This window comes from Rattus norvegicus, chromosome 10 (assembly GCF_036323735.1).
Source record: "Rattus norvegicus strain BN/NHsdMcwi chromosome 10, GRCr8, whole genome shotgun sequence".
Taxonomy (NCBI): Eukaryota; Metazoa; Chordata; class Mammalia; order Rodentia; family Muridae; genus Rattus; species Rattus norvegicus.
The window spans coordinates 41,583,543-41,598,634 of record NC_086028.1 but is presented as its reverse complement, the minus strand read 5'-3'; the positions used below and the strand labels follow the sequence as shown (position 1 = coordinate 41,598,634).

The 15,092-nt window shown below is 40.7% G+C and overlaps 1 long non-coding RNA gene across 11 annotated transcripts in view; it reads right to left on the bottom strand.

The window, feature by feature from the left end:
* Window positions 1-15,092, bottom strand: part of LOC102553349 (uncharacterized) — a 62,518-nt gene that overhangs the window by 28,227 nt on the left and 19,199 nt on the right. For 4 of the 11 annotated variants that reach the window (XR_010055354.1, XR_010055362.1, XR_005490230.2 and 1 more), the window contains one exon: window positions 9,584-9,670. The exons of the other annotated variants lie outside the window; for them this stretch is intronic. This is a non-coding gene — a long non-coding RNA (uncharacterized LOC102553349). The remainder of the gene's footprint in view (window positions 1-9,583; window positions 9,671-15,092) is intronic. 11 annotated transcript variants of the gene reach the window in all.

The window sequence follows — 15,092 nt, the reverse complement described above, 5'->3', positions numbered from 1 at the left end:
CAAAACACAAAAAGTTCCTAAACCAAAACATCCAGAAAATCCAAGACACAATGAGAAGACCAAACCTAAGGAAAATAGGTATAGAAGAGAGCAAAGATTTCCAAATTAAAGGGCCAGTAAATATTTTCAACAAAATTATAGCAGAAAACTTTCCTAACCTAATGAAAGAGATGCCCATAAACATAAAAAAAAGCCTACAGGACTACAAATAGATTGGGCCAGACAAGAAATTCCTCCTGTCACATAATAGTCAAAACACCAAATGCACAAAACAAAGACAGAATATTAAAAGCAGTAAGGGAAAAAAATCAAGTAACATATAAAGATAGACCTATCAGAATTACATCATTCTTCACAACAAAGACAATTAAAGCTAGAAGATCCTGGGCAGATGTCATACAGACACTAAGAGAATACAAATGCCAGGCCAGGCTACTGTATCCAGCAAAACTCTCACTTAACATAGATGGAGAAACCAAGATATTCCATGACGAAAGCAAATTTACACAATATCTTTCTACAAACCCAGTCCTACAAAAGATAATTGATAGAAAACTCCAATACAAGGAAGGAAACTACACCCCAGAAAAAGCAAGAAAGTAATCTTCTTTCAACTAAGCCAAAAGAAGATAGCTACAAAAACATAATACCACCTCTAGCAACAAAAATAACATGAAACAACAATAATTGGCTCCTAATACCTGTCAACATCAATGGATTCAATTCCTCCAATAAAAAGACATAGACTAAGAGACTGGATACATACAGAGGACCCCACATTTTGCTGCATACAGGAAACACACCTCAGTAACAAAGACAGACATTGCCTCATAGTTAAAGACTGGAAAACAATTTCCCAAGCAAACGGTCCCAAGAAACAAGCTAGAGCTTATTATTATATATCAAATAATATAGACTTTCAACTAAAAGTTATCAAAAAAGATAAGGAAGGATACTTCATATTCATCAAAGAGAAAAATACACCAAGATGACCTCTCAATCCTAAATATCTATGCTCCAAATGCAAGGGCACCAACATTCATAAACAATCTTACTAAAACTCAAAGCACACCTTGCACCTCACACAATATTAGTGGGAAACTTCAATCCCCCACCTTCATCAATGTACAGATCATGGAAACAGAAATTATGAACCAAATAAATTTAACAGATATCTATACAGCATTTCATCCTAAAACAAAAGAATATATATGCCTTCTTCTCAGAACCTCAAGGTACCTTCTCCAGAATTGACCATGTTATCAGTCACAAAATAGGCCTCAAGAGATAAAAGAAGATGGAAATAATCCCATGCATCCTATCAGATCACCATGGACTAAGGCTGGTCTTCAAAAACAACAAAAACAGAAGAAAACTCACATACACATGGAAGCTGAACAATGCTCTACTCAATAATAACTTGGTCAAGGATGAAATAAAGACACAAATTAAAGACATTTTAGAATTTAATGAAAATGAAGGTACAACATACCCAAACTTAGGGAAATGAAAGCAGTGCCAAGAACAAAACTCAGAGCTCTAAGTGCCTCTAAAATGAAACAGGAGAGAGCATACACTAGCAGCTTGACAGCACACCTAAAAGCTCTAGAAAAAAAGGAAGCAAATACACCCAGGAAAAGTAGACCACAGGAAATATTCAAACTCAGGGCTGAAATCAACCAAGTAGAAACAAAAAGGTCTATACAAATAATCAACAAAGCTAGGAGCTGGTTCTTTAAGAAAATCAACAAAATAGATAAACCCTTAGTCAGGCTAACCAGATGACACAGAGACAGTATCCGCATGAACAAAACCAGAAATCAAAAGGGAGACATAACAACAGAAACTGAGGAAAATAAAAAAAAATCATCAGATCCTACTACAAAAGCCTATAGTCAACAAAACTTGAATATATGCAGGAAATGGACAATTTCCTAGACAAATACCAGGTACCAGAGATACATCAGGAACAGATAAACCATCTAAAAAGTCCCATAACATGTAAAGAAATACAAGCGGTCATTAAAAGTCTCCCAACCAAAAAAGACCCAGGGCCAGATGGGTTTAGTGCAGAATTCTATCAAACCTTCATAGAAGACCAATACTCTCCAAAATATTCCACAAAATAGAAACTAAAGGAACATTACCCAATTCCTTCTATGAAGCCACAATTACACTATACCTAAAGCACACAAAGACCCAACAAAGAAAAAACCTTCAGACCAATTTCTTTTATGAATATTGATGCTAAATTAATCAATAAAATTCTCACAAACCGAATCCAAGAACACATCAAAACGATCATCTATTATGATCAAGTAGGCTTCATCCCAGACATGCAGGGATGGTTCAATATACAGAAATCCATCAGTGTAATCCACTATATAAACAATCTCAAAGAAAGAAAAACTCACATGATCAGCTCCTTAGATGCTGAGAAAGCATTTGACATAATTCAACACCCCTTCATGATAAAAGTCCTGGAAAGAATAGGAATTCAAGGCCAGTACCTAAACATAGTAGAAGCCATATACAGCAAACCAGTAGCTAACATTAAACTAAATGGACAGAAACTTGAAGCAATCCCACTAAAATCAGGAGCTAGACAAGGCTGCCCACTCACTCCCTACCTATTCAATATAGTATCCAAAGTCCTAGCCAGAGTAATCAGACAACAAAAGGAGGTCAAAGGGATACAAATCGGAAAGGAAGAAGTCAAAATATCACCATTTGCAGATAATATGGTAGTATACTTAAGTGACTCCAAAAGTTCCACCAGAGAGCTACTAAACCCGATAAACAACTTCAGCAAAATGGCTGGATATGAAATTAACTCAAAACAAATCAAAAGCCTTCCTCTACTCAAAGGATAAACAGGCTGAGAAAGAAATTGTGAAATGATACCCTTTACAATAGTAGCAAATAGTATAAAATACCTTGTTGTGACTCTAACCAAGCAAGTGAAAGATCTGTAATACAAGAACTTCAAGTCTCTGAAGAAAGAAATTGAAGATCTCAGAAGATGGAAAGATCTCCCATGCTCATGGATCTACCGATTAATGGATTAATATAGTAAAATGGCCATCTCTCCAAAAGCAATCAACAGATTCAATACAATCCCCATGAAAATTCTAACTCAATTCTTCATATAGTAAGAACAATTTGTAAATTCATTTGGAATAACAAAAAACTCAGGATAGCGAAAATTATCTTCAACAATAAAAGAACTAGAGGAATCACCATCCCTGACTTCATGCTGTATTACAGTTCAGTAGTGACAAAAACTGTATGGTACTGGTACAGACACAGCCAGGTAGATCAATGGAATAGAATTGAAGACACAGAAATGAACCCACAAACCAATGGTCACTTGACTTTGACAAAGTAACTAAAACCATCCAGTGGAAAAGGATAACATTTTCAACAAATGGTGCTGGTTCAACTGGAGGTCAGCATGTAGAAGAATGCAAATCTACCCATTCTTATTGCCTGTACAAAGCACCAGTCCAAGTGGATCAAGGACCTACACAAAAATCCAGATACACTGAAACTAATAGAAGAAAAATGGGGAAAAGTCTCGAACACATGGGCACTGGGGAAAATTTCCTGAACAGAACACCATTGGCTTATGCTGTAAGATCAAGAATTGACACCTGGGACCTCATAAAATTGCAAAGCTTCTGTAAGGCAAAGGAGACTGGGAAAAGATCTTTACCAATCCTACATCTGATAGAGGGCTAATATCCAAAATATACAAAGAACTCAAGAAGTTAGACTCCAGAGAGACAAATAACTCTAAAAAATGGGGTACAGAGCTAAACAAAAAATTCTCAGCTGAGGAATATCAAATGGTTGAGAAGCACCTAAAGAAATGTTCAACATCCTTAGTCATCAGGGAAATGCAAATAAAAACAACCCTGAGATTCCACCTAACACTAGTCAGAATGGCTAAGATAAAAAAACTCAGGCAACAACAGACACTGGCAAGGATGTGGAGAAAGAACACTCCTCCATTGTTGGTAGGACTGGAAACTGGTAAAAGCACTCTGGAAATAAGTCTGGAGGTTCCTCAGAAAATTGGACATAGTACTACCTGAGAATCCAGCTGTACCACTCCTGGACATATACCCAAAAGATGCCCCAACATATAACAAAGACACATGCTCCAGTATGTTCATAGCAGCCTTATTTATAATAGCCAGAAGCTGGAAAGAACACAGTTGTCCTTCAATGGAGGAATGGATACAGAAAATGTGGTACATTTACACAATGGAGTACTACTCAGCTATGAAATTCATGAAATTAAGCTACCCAGTTCATGAAATTAAGAGGCAAATGGATGGAACTAGAAAATATCATTCTAAGTGAAGTAACTCAAACATAAAAAAGCACACATTATGCACTGATACGTGGATATTAGCCCCAAAGCTTGGGTTACACATGTTACAATCCACAGCTCACATGAAACTCAAGGAGGAGAACCAAAGTGTGGATGCTTCAGTCCTTCTTAGAAGGGGGAACAAAAATATTCACAGGAGGAAATATGGAGACAAAGTATGGAGCAGAGACTGAAGGAAAGGCTATCAGAGACTGTCTCACCTGGGGATCTAGCCCATATATAGCTACCAAATCTGGACAATATTGCTGATGCCAAGAAGTGCATGCTGACAGGAGCCTGATATAGCTGTCTTCTGATAGGCTCTCCCAGAGCATGACAAATACAGAGGCTGAGGCTCACAACCAATCATTGAAATGAGAATGGGGTCCCCAGTGGAGGAGTTAGAGAAAGGATTGAAGGAGCTGAAGTGGCTTGCAACCCCATAACAATACTAACCAACCAGAGCTCCCAGGGACTAAACCAACATCCAGAGTACACATTGACTGACCCATGGCTCCAGCTGCACATGTAGCAGAGGATGTCTTGTTGGGCATCAAGAAGGAGAATCCCTTGGTCCTGCCAAGGCTCGATGGCCCAGTGTAGGGCAATCTCAGGGTTGGGAGGTAGGATGGGATAGGTGGTTGGGTAGGAGAACATCCTCATAGAAGCAGGGGGAGGGTGGTTTCGATAGGGGGCTTATGGATGGGAAACTGGGAAAGGGGATAACATTTGAAATGTAAATTAAAAATCCAATAAAAAAAAAGAAGAAGAAGAAAACAGAAAAAAAGACTAGACATTCTGAGCTGGGCAATGTATAGAAAAAGCTTGACATTTGACCAGAGAATGGAGATCTGGGCGAAGGGAAGAAAGAGCAATGGAGATGGGTTGGATTATTCAGCTTACACAAGGAAACCAAGCAACAGAGTGTGGGTAAGAACCATGATCTACACTATGAATGTGAACCCACAAAAGAAAGGAAGCAGAGATGAAAGGACATCTAGAAGTAATTGCTGAAGTTCTCTAAATTTGAGTTTAAAATTCCAATAGTCTATGTACTTTAAATAAGGTAAAACTAGAGACTCTCGTTTAGGCAAATTGTAATAAAGTTTTAAAAAAGTGAAAAATAGAGATTTTTTTTATCACCACCACCACCACCACCACCACCACCACCACCACCACCACCACCACCATCACCATCACCACCACTATCACCACCACCAGCAGCAGCAGCAGCAGCATCCCATGTTGGGGTTGAAATAGGACCTTGAGCATCCTAGGTAAGTACTCTATGGCTGCTACTTTTCCAGTCCAGGAGATAACCTTGAAAGGATCAAGATTTAGGTGGCTCAGTGCATACTAGGGTTCCTCAATCTAATTAGTCCCTTTATTAGTCTAAAGGACTAACAATGGATCCCTGGAGAGCTGCTATGGTACTCAGGAGTCAGTGGGACACTGTGCTCAAAATCTTGACAACCAAGAATTTACATTCCACAAAACTGTCCTATAGAGCTGAAGGAGAAGTCAAGGTATTCCCAGGTAAACAACAGCCTCAGAGTCCATAACACCATCCACCATCTCTGCAAGAAATCCTAACTGGACTCATTCTGTCTGAAATGAAAGACTGCCCAGAGTAATTGGAATGCACTCGCATCCACATGGATAACAGGTAACAGATGGTACAGATTCTAGACTTGTGACGCTTATTTCTTTCCCATCTGATTTAAAAACCAAAAGATCACTGTATGAGGTAGAAGCTGTAGTTCTGTGTCAATAGGCATGTCATGTACAGAAGATGTCATTTTTGTGATGAAGCCAGCCTGAGAGAAGAGGGATGAATAATTTACACTACTGAAATGTCATTTGTTTACATGGATCGAAACTACAAATCAAAGAGTTAAATCTAAAGAACTCATGGATGAAAACATAGCACTAAAACTTAGAGGTCGGAGGCTCAACAACAGCTGCAATTAGAAGCAACTAAAGAAAAATATTAGTAAGTTGGCACCAAAATGAAAACTGTTTGCATATAAAGGGCACTATCAAGAAAATGAAGAGATGATTCATGGAATGGAAAAACCATGTGCAAAGCATGCATCTGGAGTGGACTGAGAGGTCACAAATAATAGAACTGGTATAAACCAGTAGCAAAAAGAGCAATTACCTAATTAGAACCGACTAAGGATTTGGATACAGCACTCTTTAAATAAGCTAGAAGAATGTTAATGAACATGAGAAGATTCTCAACACCATTAACTGTTAAAGCAAAACAATAAAAACCATAAGACAATGGTGAGCGTACTCATGCCCAGAGAGCACACGTGCCCAGACAGACAGCATCAGTGTGAATGAGGAGGGGAATGATGGGAGACGATGGGGACACTTGTGCACTGCTGTTGTGAACATGAAACTGCAGTCATTTATAGAGCAGGTTGGAAGTTATTCAAGAGTTAAGCATAGAGCTACTCTATGACAGAAGAATCACTTCTAGGCACATTCCCAAAAGAACCTAAAATATAATATGAAACACTTGTAGGGCTGACGATACATGTTATAACTCCACCACTTAGGAGTCTAATGCAGGGTGATCCCTGAGAGCTTGGGGTCAGCTTGGACTATAACATGAGCTCAAAGCTAGCCTGTGACACATGCCCAGATCCTTTCTGATAATAAATAAATAAGTAAATGAATGAATGAATGAATGAATAATTGTATGGTAGATATGGAACACCGTGGTAGAGTGCTGGCCTAGCACAGGTGAAGCATTGATTTCAATCTATACCATGGCAAGCAAGCAAGGAAACAGACAACATTTGAAAGCATTAGATAAAAAAAATTAAGGTGGTGTGGTGATGCATGGATATAATCTCAGAATCGTTGAAGCTGAGGTAGGAAGGTTTAGACCAGCATGCCAACCCGAGCTACATAGCAACCACCCAACACAAACAAAACAAAACGAGCAGGAAAAACAAGACAGCAAGAGTAAGAAAAAACAAAGAAACAAGTCCTTGTCTAGGTGTGTCAATAATGGCATTGTTGAGCATGGTGATGCAATGCCCATCAGCTCCATAGTGTCATCCATACCCACTAAAGGAAAGCCATCTTGACATGTGTCCCATGAGTTTTGAGAATAGGACTGGTGAGGGAGAGAAGCTGGATATAGTGAACCACTTTGAGGATATAGTAACGTCCTCTCCACTGCACTACTTACTTTAAAAGTGTATCTTGTGTGATTAGTGAATTGTATCTCCTGAAGAGGCATTTTGTGTAATGGGTTCCTCACTGACCAGGTCTCCAAGCGTATTTCCTAAGATGGACCAATGTGTCATGGATGAGTCAGCCACATAGTACAGAGATGAGCAAACCTGGTTCAGATCATTTATAACTGAGGACTGAATGATGTAATAAGAAAGATGGAAATGGAGTGTCCCGGGGCACAGTAAACAGTGGTGATGCTAATTTTCATTGATTCGATGTGTCTGTGTGGATTCTTGTGGAAACACTGCTACATTACATCTGGCCTTGCCAGGAACTGGTTGTAAGGGTTCCAGCACAATGCTTGCAGGTGACTTATAGGAAGTGTTCCTGATGGTCCCAGGACATCATTCCAGTGTGACCTACAGGAGGTAGTCACTGTTTCCCCAGGGTTTCGGTATGTGACACAGATACTTGCCCTGTGTCTGAATCCTCCTGTGACTTGGGATAGGCATTTTCTAAACACTCAATCAAAGAATCTTCTCAGGCAGATGTGCAGAGCATTCTTCTGGTGTCCCATAGGTTTTCAGGTTATGTGATTCTTGGCTATAACTGCCCAACAGACACACCCTTCCAAAATGAAATGTATACTTTAAACAGCGATTTAAGACTAAGCAGTGTCAGCAGTGAACATGTAGAGCCTGAGATATTTGAGCCTAGGCATATATAAATAGCAGTGGCCGATGATCCTGCCTTGTTCGTTTCTAAATACAGTGCTCTTCCCGCTAGCATTTAATTATGCGCTGTACATGGATAAAAATGGGCATTAGAAAAGATTGGATCTGAGGATGGTTGTGTTGGGACCTAAATATGGTTTAAATCTCTGCTTCTGCATTTGGAAAGCCAACAAACCGCAGATGAATGCTCATTTCTCCCAGAAGCGCATTGGGATATATTTGCCCATGTATTATTTGAAGGCAGATCCGTATGCCGTCAGTGCAGACTTCAGCACATGGCGAGAGAGATGGTGAGGCCTTCTAAGAAGTCTCTATTTCCAGCTAAAGTGTCCTACAAACGCTCCCGTACTCACCCGTCTTATCAGGCTTATCCTAGAGAACATGACCAAGTCTACTGGATGCTAAGAATGACTTTTAAATTATCTTCCTCTTCCAAATGATAAACGATGTTTGAACATGTGGCCCTTTCCTCTGAGCATGTATATAAGTTTTATGATGCTGGACTTACATAAACAACACTTATTTCTTCTTAAGAAAAATGACATGGATAGGATAATACTAATGATAATTGCTGCTATCCATGTGGTAGTAATCCTAAACCTGAAGCTGGGGTAGGGGTTTTTGTAAACATTAATCATTTGATTTACAGCATCCCTATACTGGTAGCATCATTGTTACTCAAATTCTATTTATGAGGGGACAGGTAGGGATAAGTTGAAGAACTGATTCCAAATCATTATAGACTAAGTAATAAGCAGATCATAGACTCAGACCCAGGCTGTTTTCTAAGATGCCTGTCTTTCTGGCCACCATATTGTACCATATCTCAGGCTGCCAGCTAGCCAGAAAGTTACTGTCATGTTGATGGCTACCAGTGTGGTTTGTTGCAAAATAAAAGGAATACTTCATCTGTGGTCTGCACAGTGGTGAGGTGAACTTTTCAGTTTTGCAAAGTGGCTTGACTCAAATGTGCCATGACTTTGTAGTTATGAAGCCATGGCCATAAGTACACATCTATTTGTCTAAAACCAAGTACTTTTCTGATTGTCTTGTCCTTATGCTCAATCAAGAATGGATTTTTTTTTACCTCCATCAATGCTTATGAGCATCCCCTTTGCTCAATAGAGCCTATATTTATCAAGCGTTTACATTTATTCTATAAAGTGGATTGATCTAGTGACAGGAAAATGTTCTCTGTCCACATGGCATTAATCTGAGCACTGGGAGGCTATGCCACCCAGTACGACAGCTGAACTTAGTTATTGCCCTAAGTTACCTTCATTTTAGAGTTACTTCTTCAAGCAGCTCTTATAAACTTCTTCTATTTCATGAGTTTTTATCCACAGGAAGGCACACACATAACCTACATGGGCATAACAAGAGATTCACATTGCAGGGGTCTGGGGAAAGGGGCATGATTCTTTCCTGAGGTCTCCAACATTCCAACATTCTTTGCTTTTTGACTACACAGCTCTGTAGATGCTTAGAAAACTAAGCCAATCCATGGGAGGAGGGAAGGGAGCAGGGAGGGAGAATGAAAGGAGGTGGACACAAACACACACACACACACACACACACACACACACACACACACAGACACACACACAGAGAGAGAGAGAGAGAGAGAGAGAGAGAGAGAGAGAGAGAGAGAGAGAGAGAGAATGGATATAAACTAGGAATCATTTAAAACCCTGGTTTTTGCTATCTCTAAGACCAGTCCTCTCTTCTGGAATTCAGACGCATGAGACATCAATCATAATCCCTGCTATGTGCACAAATGGCTTTTTGAATTTCTGTTACTTTCAGAGGAGGTTTGACTAACACTGATTGACACTACAAAGGCCATTGATATGCAGAAATGGTCCTAGAATGGTACAAAAAAAACAGTAGCCCAGGCCACAAGGAGGTAGAGGAAACGCAAAGTAGAGTGTTCATTCGGCTGACGTGGAGAGCTGCTCTTCTGTACCACGATGGTTAGTTTCAATCCGCTCGACACGATCTGAACTCACTTTGACTTTCGATGTAGAATTGTATAAATCATGTTGACCTGTGGGCATGCTTGTGAGGGATTTTCTCGATTGTATATGACCCACCCATAGTGGATCTGGGAGGGAGCAGAGAGTGCAAGCTGAGAATCAGTATGCCTGTGTTCATCCTTCTGTTTCTCTGACTTCAAATGTGATGTGACCTGCTGCTTGAACATTCTGACACCTTTATTTTCCTCTAGTTACGGACAGTGGCCCATCCAGCAGGTCCACTTATTCAGGGTCCTGAAGAGGTGCTACCTGAGGGTCAAGGGGGAGAGAAAAGAAGGAGACCAAGAACGGTTCTGTTGTCAAGGTCTGTTTATTGAGAGGAATGTACAGCATTTAAAGCTCTGAAGCAGGAATTGAAGCAGGAACTGAAGCTTAGGGCGGGGGGAGTACTGGGAAGAGCCCCAGGATATAAAGTGAATCTCTAAACTGCAAGATATTCTCCTTAGACAAGGAGACAACAGTCTTCTGGGGACAAGTTCTTTGAAAAGGTCAAGCCCTTCTCAGGAATCTGCTCACAGCAGGGCTCTAGCTTTGCTTAGTTAGAATGTCAGGTCCCTGACAGGACAAATTGTAAGCAAAATAGCCCCCTTTTCCTTTAAGTTGGTTTTGTCAGGGTATTTTTAAAAATCACAACAGCAGGAAATAAGCCTAAGACAAAACAAAAAACAAAACAAAACAAAAAAACCAAACAAACAAAACCAAACAAACAAAAAAAAAAAAAAAAGAAAGAAAAAAGAAGCCAGGAAGTTAGCTCAGTAGACAAATGTTTGCCAGGTGAGCATGAGAACCCAGGCACACACATAGATAGATGGAATGGTTCATGGTGGTAATCCCAGCCTAGGAAAACCAAAACATGAGGGTCCCTGAGGCTCACTGTCCAGGCAATTTAATAGATAGTAGAGTTATTGATTCCAGGCTAGTGAGAGAACCTCTCTCAGCAAAACAAATGGTCAGCACCTGAGGAATAACATTCTAAGTTGTTCTCTGGTCTCCACATGCATCTGCCTCTCCTCCCTTACAAATAAATGTCCCTAAAGCTAAGTTCTGGGGATCTGTGCAAATTCTCATGAAACTCAGAGGCTTGAAAGAGTCAAAACAATGCATCCTGCAGTATCTGTAAAGATCTGGGGACCTAGCAGCAGGTTTCTGATTCTGGTCGCTTGTGAAGCTACAGATAAAATACTGGCTGCAGCTGATGTAATGTGAACACTTGGCCAACAACTGAAAATTCCCTTCCGACCGGGTTCACTTGTGTGGCCACTGGGAAGAGAGATCAGCAAGGGCATCCTGGGCCTTTTTACAACATAGCATCCTGCATCCCCCAGACAGGGCGCTCTGTGATAAGAGAGCAGCACCAGTGTTAATTGCCACTGTAGTGATATTTTCTCATTTCTGAGGCATTCTATTGGGTTAAAAAAGGCAGCCTTGCTCCACCTAAGGGGAGACAAGCAGGGAAGGACATCTGATATAGACACCACAGGGGTGAACTTGAAGACCACTATGAGTTATCATTTGGAAGAGCACTTGAAGCCATTTTGTATAGATTCATGAGAGATGCTAGCCACATGTAGAAGATTCCAGTAGATTCTATCTCCATGGAAATGAAATCAGTAATTCCCAGGGATAAATGTGGATCAAAACCAGGTATCTCCTGACACAGAGTGGATAGTGGAAATCAACATCTTAAGTAGCATTAGAAAAAGTCTTGTGGGCTGGGTTGACTCAGCCTAAACTGGGCGGTAGACTGCTTGCCTGACATGGTGGTACATTACTCCCAAACACTTAACTTTGAATGAGCTGTCGAAGGAGGGGCCACTACAGTAGGCAACTTCATCAGTCAGCATTAGTCATATGATTGTGTGATCTGACTGTGCTGTACTACATAGAATTCGTTCCTTCACTTACAAAATCTCTTTCCTCTACAGTTGTGAGGAGGCTAAGGTAGGAAGACTGTTAGTTTGAGATCAGCCTGGGCTACACTGCAAATCCACAACAATCTTAGTTAACAAGATGAGACCCTACTTCAAAAAATTCAAATAAATGAGCTTCATCTAAACACTGTTTAGCAGGAGTTGTGAAGCCGCCAAATCTTCTGAGGTTCTTGGTAGTCTATGGCCATAGACTAGGCTCTCTGACTAGGTAGTCAAGTCTCTCTGGACTGTTTTCTCAACAATAAAGAATCAAGCCCGTCACCGCCCATACTTAGTTGCATCCAGCTAGCAACTAAGAAAGTAGACTCGGTGCCTGGAACCTTTGCTTCTTTTTTGTTTTATAGTTATATGATATCATCTGATCTGTCAGGTTGCATGTATGATCATATATAAATAAACAACAATTTACACCGGTGGATCTTAGATGCTGTGCCATTTCTGCGCATTCACCCATGTATGAGACTTTAAAGAAAAAGAAATACAACCAATGTTTCTACGTGAATCATCTCCATGAATCATCTGTGGTCACCCTGTATGTAGGAGGACTCAGTAGACCCTGGCTGGGACCTGATGCTGGCACTCTTATTTTGCTGCATTCCAGCATTTGGTGGTTTAACGAGGAATTGATTAAAGAAATAATGATCTCTCCTAGCTGAGATTTCTCAATTAAGCCACCTTCCAGCTAAAGCCCAGCTGTTTTATTAAAGCTGACATTACATTCACATTTCATCTATTGGGGATTCTGGTTTCTGCTTCCCAGATTTCCATCTTTTGTGGAAAGTCAGGCAGCCGACACAGGGAAAGGCACCAGTCGGAGTGTCTCTGGGTCCAAATTCCTATCAGCAGTCAGGGTTTCCCCTTTGGTTGTTGGACTACTTCCAGAGAACATGATTTCTTAATATAAACTTCTTTGCCTTGCTGAATTGCTCAGAAGAGCAGGGGATTCAATTCTACTCACGGGCGTTGAGGTATCTCTGGACCACTTAGATGGGGTGTTGCTGAAGTCTAACACCACAAAAGGGAAAGGTTTTTAAATCCAGGCCCAGGACAGTTCAAGACAGACAGATATTTCCAACAGCCCATTTCCAGCACCGCATGCCTGGTTTTCTGAGTAGCTTTTTCTACTCTAATCTTCCAGATTTATGATAATTGAGTCTCTGGGAAAAGTCATCCCCCAGCCCATTAGACTTTCCTGAGTCGCACCTGAGAAAACACAGGCTGGGTGCTTTTGTGTTTTAAAGCTTATTTAAGCTACTGCTCCTCTGTGATGTGCACAGAGGGAAGATGAATTCTGTCTGCTTAGGCACGATCCTGCAGAGGTGCAGAGAATGGAAGGCAAGTTGCAGATGTTTAGAAAGACACTTAACAGCAGGCCACCAGCCCCAAATCCTGTTTCTTCTACTTAGTTCACTCCTCTTAGGCAGGACATGCAAATAAACATGCAACCTGGCTGGAAAGAATGCAAAACAAGATTGGACTCATGCAAACAGAAGTCTGTGCTGATTGTTAGCAAAGGGTTGTTTTTAAAGAACTGGCTCAGGTCTGTCAAGGTGTGAGGATGTCATCACTTACTTTGAATTTAAACTTTCAAACTGCTTGACATCTCTGCCTCACCTAGGCACATGTGTATACATGCATAGAGATAGCCAAGGGTTCTGAGTAGGGATTTAGAGGAAAAAAAACCTAATCCCAAATCAAATACTTAATTTTATACATAGTGAATCCATGCTTTGGATCAATGGCTCAATATTCACCAGTCTTGCTTCTCAATGGGAAATTCTATACCTTGAAGGGCTCTGGGAATATTAAGATTTAAACAAGATAATGGGTTTAGCATCTTTACTGCAGTGCCTGGGGCCCACTAGACATTCAAATAGTAAGTGCTATTATTGATTTAAAATGTGTTCTAAATTTAATGTACATATATATCGTGTGTGTGTGTGTGTGTGTGTGTGTGTGTGTGTGTGTGTGCATGTATAATGGGAAGGAATAAGGCAGGCAGGGAGGAAAGAAGAAAGCAGGAAAGGCAGGTAGATGGGTAGGAGGGAGGAGAGGATGGAGAAAAACAGGAAAGAATTTTCTAGAAGGAGCCGTGGTAATAGATCCTGATTTGTCTTTGACAAAGTTCTTGTCTTGGATGGGTGGTTGATGGGCTCAGCTGAGCTCTGGAGACAGATTGAGCATGCTTTCTGTAGAACATGATCAAGCGGAAGCCAAGTGATGCTGGCAAGCTACTCTATTACAGCAGAGAAATACTTCACAGAAGAATGTGAGAAGAGAGTGATTTGAAAGGGACCCTGGGACAAAGGAGGTAGAACAATAAAGACAGCACGCAGCCAGGCTTAAGGCATTCTGAACCCTAGAGCCCTACCTTAAGCACAGAGCATCAGCAGCAGGCTTAAATATGGAATTGATAGGGTTTTGCTCACTGGATGAAACCTGGGCATGAGCTATAAGCAGATCACTTGAGTGACGTATGTACTTATTAGGATGCACATAAGGGCAGGGAGCCTAAAAGATACCCTGGAAATTGTGATTCCTGATGCCCTGAAATCTTGCACCTCTCTCTCCGCTTGCATAACATATTCTACCTTCAACTTCACCTTTAGTCCATTTACCCTCAAATTTTCTCCATTAGACAGAATGGTAGGACCAGGGGCCATGTTTACAGTGTTATATGCCCCCTCTTCGCCTCATGGTGAGAGCTGACATGCTACCCTAAGGTGATATAGAAGGTCCTGTGCATACATGACACCTGCCACTGGGTGATTGGGGTCAACAGAGAGTATTAGTCAGGTACAGTCCCAGTTTGGAGAAG